We start from the raw sequence: 7,511 nt of genomic DNA, 5'->3' as shown, positions 1-7,511 counted from the left end.
TCTCATTCCCAGCATCGGTATTTGACGACCTGTGAATGAGACTCAACAAATAATTATCTTTCTTTGCTCTGATTTTTTTCGTTCAGGCATGGTGAATTCTTGCAAATGCCACTAAGAGGAGCCAGAGGTTTTTTTTGTTTGTTTTGTTTTTTGTTTTTTTACAGATTATCTGTATCTGTCAGGATATAGTGCAAATGTGACAAAAAGTTATTTTTATAAAAATGACCTACTGCAGCTTTAAAAGCACTAAAATAAGGAAGTGAGTTTGGTGACTTATGGCTCAAAGTTTTGCGCAGGAAACTACAATGATTAGTCAAATTTGTGAAAAAGATGTGGTGACAGGACAAAATTGTAAGGTCGCACAGAATTCACAGGTAATGGTTGAAGTTGCACTAATTGTTGCGATCACAGCAACTTCCTGGAGGGACTGAAATGGGCTTGAAACAGTACAGTACCTCTGATCTTTGAGCTCAATGTAGTGAGTGTCTCTACTTATTTACCTTTTTAATTGCAAGGAGACTTGTGCTGTAAGGCAGTATCATTGCATGCAATATATTGTCCATTTTATAGAGGTAATTTGGTAGCTGTTTGTATGTATATATATGTGTGTGTACTGGGACACAATTTTATTACTTAAGTTAACAGCATGGTTTTAACATTATCAAGCAGTGCTGCAACACTACTCAACAAGACATTTTTCCATTCTGCATCGGAACAGATGTCATAGTCTGAATTCAGAAAAAGCTGTCCCAGTTATATTTAGCTTTGACCATAAAGCCCAGCTCTAATGCCACATCATGCCTTAGGTTGTTAAACTGATTAGTTTACTACAATAATAATGTTTCTCCAGGGCTCAGCCCACCTGTTTTAATGACCTGACCATATTTGGTACAGTTTGTTCAGTGTATGAGTTCATTTAGGACATTATTTCTCATTTTACCATTAAGCTCCATCTGTTGTTAATATAATCTTGGACAGAGAGTTGTTGTGTATATTAAATGTGACTTTTAGGCTGGAAACAGTTTGGAAAGCAGTAAATTAACCATTAAACTTACCTCTACTGACTATTGTTGTTTGAAATAGCTACCCTCTACCCACCATAAACCCCACACATGCACATGCACATGCACACACACGGCAGACATCTAGCCATAAGAAAGGGAGCTAATTTCTATGCAAAATAATTATGTATGTGTGAACACAATATTGCAAACGAGCATTTGTGCAGGGGACAAAACGACAATCACCCGTGGCTTTCAGCGGCATTGCTGCGCATCTATTCACTCTGCAGCACCTGTTTCTCCATAACCAGCCCCATTGCCCTATCATTAGGCCTGACAGGGGACGGGCTGTAAATCAGAGGTTCACACTGCTGCGCCCCATTAGCCCTTCCTGATGAATACTCATGGGCACATATCTGGCACTAAAATGATGAAGAGCAGGCAGGGGCTTGTTAGAGCTGCAGTGACATCCTTAGCATCAGACTAAACAGAAACTGTCTCTGAGGCAAAATCCTGTTATAATACTGCATTAAAGACAGGCCTCACTTTATGGTAAACTGCAATAATGCAATGCGCACTCTACTGCAGTACAAGATCTGTTGTCCAATAGGAAGAGTTATTTACATCTTTATGCCCTCAGATGGCTGTGCTGCATTTCGGTTTAATTTCTCCCTGTTTACAGTCGGATACAGGCAGAATTGAGCCATTTTCTTGACTATCTACAGTAACATGCATTCTAACTGTATTTATAAACAGCCACAAACCCCATGTCTATTAACTAAACAGCTTTTCAATACAGCAAAATGACAAAACTGATCAATAAGGATAAAAAAATTATCTCTTCATATTCTAAGCTCTGGTGAAATGGCTTTTTTTTATAATCAGACCAATAAATCAGACTCACCAGGCCTTGGCAAATGACATTAGATTTGCATTTTGTTTGCACACTTTATCAGCAAACAGCATTAAGCATTTTTAACAGATCAGACTTTTAGACACATTAGAATTATTATTAAGGTGAAACTAATCGGAATCTGGCTGAATGTGTGTATGGAGCAGCTGTATAAAGCAGCTGTTGACCAAAATGACCAACACTGAAACCATCAAGCAGGATGTCAAAAATAAGAGCATGAAGCATGTTAATGTTAATGTTATTTCTTGTACTTATTTGTACTGTTATGATGACATTCGTCTTCTTTTCATGATATCTCATCTCATATGTCATAATATTGGCAGTATTAGAAATTAAATTAAAGTGATGTGTTAATTTCTGTTTTGTTACTGCACCAACCAAGACCTAAATACAGAATAGAAAGAATTACATATGAATCAACTCCTGTTTCATTAGCACAGTCCTCGACTGCCCTTCTACCTGATGGTGCTCTATCATTCTTTTATATTTTTACTTTTTTGTAAAGCACTGTAACTTTGTTTTGAAACATGCTATATAAATAAAGTTTATTATTTTATATTATTAACTTTATATAATTATATTTGAAGGTTTAATTACACATTAGGGCTACTGTACGAATGTGGTAAATAAATAGTTACTAGTAAAAGATGTGAGATGCGGGAGCGGATAGTCAAGACACCAAACCCCAAGAAGTAATATGAGGAAATATTTTGGATTTAACAACATGGATGGACAAATTGTGGATGAAGGCAAGGCTGTTTGCTGACTTTGTCAAATGTAATTGATTTACAATAACATTGACTGGAAGCAGCGGAGACATTGCAAATGAATGAATTAATTCTTCACAGTAGTTTAGGGTTATGTTTCATTGTTAATTTAAACAAATTCTGCTTTGACTTGATTTCATGAAAAAAAAACAGACCTATTATACATTGTTATCAACATATGTACACATATTCCTTCCCTTAAAACATGTTTAAAAATAAAATATTAGTGGCACTTTAGTATAATGTTTGGAGGTTGCAGAGGTCCACCAACCAGATGGTTTAGATAGCCTCTTCTTAGCCTAAGAGAAAAAACCAAGGGTCAAAAAACATTTCACAACTTTTTATTGCTGTGAGCGCAGGGTAGCAGTCAACACCAAGAGTGTATTTGCATTTTTATCAACAAAGACAGGCTGCCCGCAACGGTATAAGAAACTGCATTGACAGAGAAAATGTGCTACATTCTCCAGCTTTATGCTCCAGGACCACTGTGTGGCGCAGCAATCAGCTCTGACAATTAAGGTCCTTTTGTGTTCCAGGAGAAAGGGGCAGCATATTTAAAACCTTTTTTGACCGACTCTGTCCTAACTTGAGAACTATAGCTGGAACGCTTAGTCGAATAATCATTTAGTTGTCAACTATTATAGTAATCGCCAACTGTTTTGATAATCAATTAATTGTGAACTGAATATCTTTGGCTTATGGGAAAATACTTTTGAGGCTTTTAGGAAAACAGTGATTAACATTATTCACCATTTTCTCACATTTTAAGGACCAAACAACTTATCGATTAATCAGGAAAATGATGGACGGATTAATCGATAATGAAAATAGTCATTAGTTGTAGCCGTAGTGAGAACGCAGGAAATATAGCTTTTGATTTCTTCGCATATTATTGTATATAAACAGGTAAGGAGGAGCAGGTAAAGGGCAGATTTCTACAAAAAAACTCACTCTAAGTCTTCAGTGACAGAAGCATCAATGCAAAAAGCCACTGATCCAGTCAGTGACACTGATGATTCAGCTCGAGGATTCAGTGTTGAGCGAGTGAGTGACCTCATGTAATAATTTTCTGAATATGTCTCCAGCAGCTTTGACGTAAATAAGTAAGTAAGCATATTATATGATGCATGAAACAGTGTTAACATACCAGTGACGTGGTGTAATCTAACAGGTCAAAGGTTCACTGTGTCAAAACTAAAACCTGTTTTCTGAAAGTGAAACTAATCTGTACTAAATGTTTTTACTTTAAGAACATTAAGATTACGCACGGCTGTGTTCAGTGGCTGGTACTGTTCTCCTCTAAACTTACAGCTCCAAACAAAACAAGGATTACCTCACAGGTCAGCCTGCCAGCAATCTGCACTTTCTCTCTATTTCAGAGTTATTCGCTTAGCCACTGACCATATGCCTTCAAGTCTACAATAACACCAGCAGCATTCATTTTCTACATGTAGAAATGTCCAAACACCACAAAACGTCTCCATGAAGTGTGTGTACTTTTACAAATCTGTCCTGGGACTGCTGAGAATCTTACATGAGCGATGCCTAAAGGCTGCAGTTTCAGTTGGCTTTAACTTTAACCACCTCCACTTTGGTACTTGACAGCAAACAGGAATCTAGTCTAAAGGATCCAGAGGCTTACCTTCGTATGTGGATGTTAGAGGTCCCTGAGCCGTTCCCCCACAGCGGGCTAATATCTCAAACACCCCTGCTGAGCATCCACTCAGAGCTGGTGTGGAGAGAAATGAGTCTGTGCTGCGGGTTGAAGGAGACGTTATCCAGTTCAGTGTGCTGCTCGGGGAATGAGTGAGGCAGCAGAGAGAGAGTGAGAGCAAGAGACGGAGGGAGGGATGGAGGGAGAGGGAGAGAGGAGGCAGATGGGAGGTGATAGCACTGGATTGTTTTCGATTACAGTGCTGTGATAAGACAAAAATGTCAGAGATGTGTGTGTTATGAGGGGTTGAGGTGGGTTATGATATGTGTCTGTCTGAGGGGCCACAGGATGTGTTAGTGAGCATCAATTCCTTTTTCTCACTGTGGAGTGTCCCCAGCTGCTGAGCGGAAAGGGTAGAAAAATCTGGAAAGCTTGCAGAGAGATAAGACAAACGCGTTCTTAAAGCGCTCAGCAGACATGTAATCTAGTAACACAGAGTTTCTAAACCTCTTTCAGACATTTTTTTATCATCCCTGCAGCCATAAAAGTGTGGATTTATTCCTTCATGTTATCATCCTAACAAACACCACTCATTACTGTTGCCCTTGTCATCCCTCTCCTCCTCCTCCTCCTCCTCCTCTTGTGTCCAGGAGAGACTGGTCTTCAGGGAGATCTCAGATGCTCACAGTGTGCCTGGTGGGGACCTGAACCCTGTCCTGGTGTCAGATTGAAATGGCATGGCGCCCGGGCTCATTATCAGCCTGATTAACCACACTAATTAGCTGATAATAAAAAGAAAGTGAGGGTCACAGTGTGTTTGGCTGATGCTCGTAGACACCCAGTTGCTCAGGTGCTGTTGCTGCCCAAAAAATAAACACATTTAGTGGATCAAACCCAAAATAGAACATGCTTTTAAGATAATTGAAGAAGCTTGCAGTCATTTAACAACACCATGAGTGATGGAGTGCAACACAGCGGGGAGTCAAGGTTTGCAACTGAGTTAATAATTTATTCATAGATTTTATTTAGCAGAGAGGATGGTTTCTCTCTCAAGTATTCTGCATTATATGTGCAATATAATTCATTTCAAGGATATCCTGATATCCTTGAATGTGAACGAGGTCACAGACAGTGACAGGTTAATTACACTCCTTTAATGTTTATAATTTGAGCAAATATTCAGGTAGATGGGTAAAAATACTCAAAATAACCAAAATATTGCTCTTTTTAGAGGTTTTAGCGATTTTCTTATATATTACACCTACAATATCTTGAATATATCAATCAAAAACTTTCTATTTTGCCTAAAAAGGATCATCATTTTGCAGCATTTGATTTTCCTGTAGCTAACAAAAGGTTCCATAATAAATGTAAATACTCAAAACTGTAGCAGTATAGATTTTAAATATAGTGTGCATCATATGCCTCACTCTTCATGATTTGGACTTATTCATCTCCTCAGGTAAAGCATGCATCTGCAGTGACTGGTTAAGGTCTACATGTTATTTCTGCAAGGAAGTATGGAGATGTACTTCTTACTCAAGGAAATAGTAAAAGGCCAAGAGAGAACGTGTAATCAGGCATAAAAGTGTTTCTTCTTTCTGTCCCTCTGAACAATGAAGTCATAGCTAGGTACACAACAAAACAGGAGGCTCATACATCTGCCCATGTGACTGCTGCAAAGAGCCATGAAATTAAAGTAAAATCTATGCTTCAGAATATGCTGAAAGAAAGCTGCTTTATCTTAGTCCCTGTTTACAGAAGAGCATCTGCTCTGACTAATGTATTTCTACTAATTTGAGCTTTCATTCAGAGTAAATGAACATCAGTGCTTTTAAAGGCTTGGTTGCTTGGTTGCCCCCCTTCTTTCTTCTCAGAATGATGCTGTGCTCGTAAGATTTTTCTCACATTTCCAGGAGTTACAACCTTTTTGCTTTTTGCCAGCAGTGTTTGTGCTTCCTGCTCTGTTTCAGCATTGTCAGCTAATGCGTTGCTTTGTTTCATTTTGGCATGATCATTACCTAACTTCAAACAAGATGTTTGAAAACATCAAATCTTTATTTTGCTGCAGTTTTTAATCTGGATATTGCACGTTATATACTTGAGTGCAGACAATATCCTCAGCTTTGCCAGAGTAAGTCTAATTATGTTTAAGTAGGGAAGCTCAAATTCGATTATTGGAGATTTATTGCTGTAAGGCAGTGTATGTTTGTTCTCACAGGCCATAAACAAATACCGTACTGTCTCTGTGATTAGTGGATCTGAAAAACAAGCTTGAAAGCTTTTTAATTAGGCTATTGTTGATGAATGCTACTGTACGTATTTGATGATGAAGGCTGCTCAACTTTGCTAAAAGCCTGTGGCAGAACATGTGATGTGTGCTTGGAAACTCTCAGAGTAAAGATGGGAGAAGGTTGTTGGTGTTGGTGGGTGACGGTTTATACATTTTGGTTAAAAAAACAACATCATAACTAAAAATTATATCAAATTACAGATTGCATAATATGAAACCAAATAGTAATCTTCTTTTCTTTGGTTCCAACATAAGACCTGGATATAAAATGTTGTTTGGAGCCAGATTCATTAATCAGAATATAGTTTTTTATTTCTACTGTTTCTTGTTTTTTCCCGAAATCTCTATTTTTGAGCTTGCAGCTTGACAATAGTAGTAATCACTGCTTTACATTCCCCTCTCCCTGTTAATTATGTCCCATGTTAAATACAGTCGGATTAGACCAGCAGTCAGCATGAGCTTAACCAGCCCAGAACATTTGAGTTTTTAATTGCAATGCTTAAAGCCTTGCCATTTTCAAGCGGGGAGCTTTTTTATTGTGACTTTGTGATGAGGTGATACTATCTGACATTTGTCCTCTCTTACAAATACTAACAATGCTATAGTCTTGGTTTTATGGGAATGGTTTGCTGACAGCAGTGGAGACTGGATGAAATAGCTGCATTGATTGTTGTTTGACACATATGGCTGCTGAGGCAGTCCGTCTATTTGACATGACAGTGTTAGTTGTTCTTACACACTCTCTGTCAGCTCCGCGCCGTTCAGTTAGATTCATTGTCTTTCCTCAGCCCTGAAACAAAAGGCTGTGATTAACTGGTATATCCCTCCTCTGTTGATTTACTGCATGTGTTTAATAGGCCTCAGAGAAGCACACAGGTCATTA

General features: G+C 38.3%; 1 protein-coding gene across 1 annotated transcript in view; it reads right to left on the bottom strand.

Moving 5' to 3' along the window:
• The window catches only part of mmel1 (membrane metallo-endopeptidase-like 1), a 20,363-nt gene extending 15,893 nt beyond the window's left edge, over positions 1-4,470 (bottom strand). The window contains exon 1 of the mRNA XM_035662740.1: positions 4,324-4,470. The gene's annotated coding sequence lies outside the window, so the exon portion shown is untranslated. The remainder of the gene's footprint in view (positions 1-4,323) is intronic.
• Positions 4,471-7,511: the final 3,041 nt, after the last annotated feature.

This window comes from Morone saxatilis, unplaced genomic scaffold (genome assembly GCF_004916995.1).
Source record: "Morone saxatilis isolate NCDOM2014 unplaced genomic scaffold, NCSU_SB_2.0 Contig18, whole genome shotgun sequence".
NCBI lineage: Eukaryota > Metazoa > Chordata > Actinopteri > Moronidae > Morone > Morone saxatilis.
This window is presented reverse-complemented; position numbering and strand designations above follow the sequence as displayed.